This window comes from Lipotes vexillifer, unplaced genomic scaffold (genome assembly GCF_000442215.2).
Source record: "Lipotes vexillifer unplaced genomic scaffold, Lipotes_vexillifer_v1.1 scaffold169, whole genome shotgun sequence".
Taxonomy (NCBI): Eukaryota; Metazoa; Chordata; class Mammalia; order Artiodactyla; family Lipotidae; genus Lipotes; species Lipotes vexillifer.
Window position 1 is genome coordinate 598,806 of NW_006793375.1, and position 1,186 is coordinate 599,991.

At 36.8% G+C, this 1,186-nt stretch overlaps 1 protein-coding gene across 1 annotated transcript in view; it reads left to right on the forward strand.

Annotated features, from left to right (window-relative positions):
- Nucleotides 1–493: 493 nt before the first annotated feature.
- Nucleotides 494–1,186, forward strand: part of ACE2 (angiotensin converting enzyme 2) — a 52,989-nt gene continuing 52,296 nt past the window's right edge. Inside the window, exon 1 of the mRNA XM_007466327.1 lies at nucleotides 494–594. The gene's annotated coding sequence lies outside the window, so the exon portion shown is untranslated. The remainder of the gene's footprint in view (nucleotides 595–1,186) is intronic.

Here is a 1,186-nt window from a genome sequence, read left to right on the forward strand (position 1 = left end):
AAACTGCATGCATTCGTATCCTGGCTCTACCACTTCCTGGCTGAGTAAGGTTTGGTCATTTATTTTTAAGTTCTCTGAGCCTCAGTTTCATAATCTGTACAATGACGATAAAAATATTTGCCTCTAGGTTTGTTGTAATGCTTCAATGAGATATTATAATGCAAAGCACTTTAAACAGTTACTTATTATTTTTTTCTTCTACAATAACATGTACAACTTTGGAATAAGGAGGAGTAGTGGAAACTTTTTAAAGGCTTGGTTACTGCCATTTCACCTGGACCTGGAAGACTTGTTTTTTGGGTAAAGAAATGTTTTCCCTGTGTGAAGGTTTCATAATCACAGTCAAGCAGGCCCATGAGCCCTGCCATTTAAAGTGGCTCCTCTCTTGTACCTATGACACTCATACCTACACCCTGGGAATGAGGACAGTGGTCCAGCTCCTGAGATTCTACAGGATAACCACTAAAGTCTCTTTGAATTCTATGCAATGATACATGGCTATGGATGACCAGAACTTGAAATGGACACTCTCTGAATTTCATATCATGTGGTGGCATTCTGATTTCCTTGTGACCTTGACCAAGCTTTGAACAGGTAAGTGAAAGGGATGGAGGCACACAGTGAAGTTAGTCATAGAACCAGTGTTTAGCATGATCATCTGAGAAAGAGAAAAGGAGCCCTCTAAAGTTTTCCCAAGTTAAATCAGGAGAGTTAACTTGTGGAGTGGAGGGTGGTCTTATAATTTTAAAAATTGGCCCTGGAAATTAAAATTTATCAGAAAAAAAATGAATTCTATAGAGACAAGGGCAAAATTGTTTATTTAGGAAGGGAAAATGTTACCCAAATAGAGTTTCTGTGAATATGAGTATAAAATAAAAAGGAAGGAGAGAGAAGTGACTTAATAGAATTGTCTCTAAAACGTGTAAGTCCCAACATTACCCCCATGACCCCTAATTCTAGAGTTCGTTGGTCACTGTAAAATCATAACACCTTCAGTGTATCTTTAACAGATTTTAAGGAACATACTAACCAAATGGACAAGTTTTGATTTGGCCATAAAATTTGACAGCTATGATTCTCTAGGATTAATGAATAACATTTGTTTATTTGATTTACTTTAAGAAATCATTCTAAAATCTGTTTACGTATCTGTCCTCTCCAGGATGAATTTTGTGTTGGTTCAGCA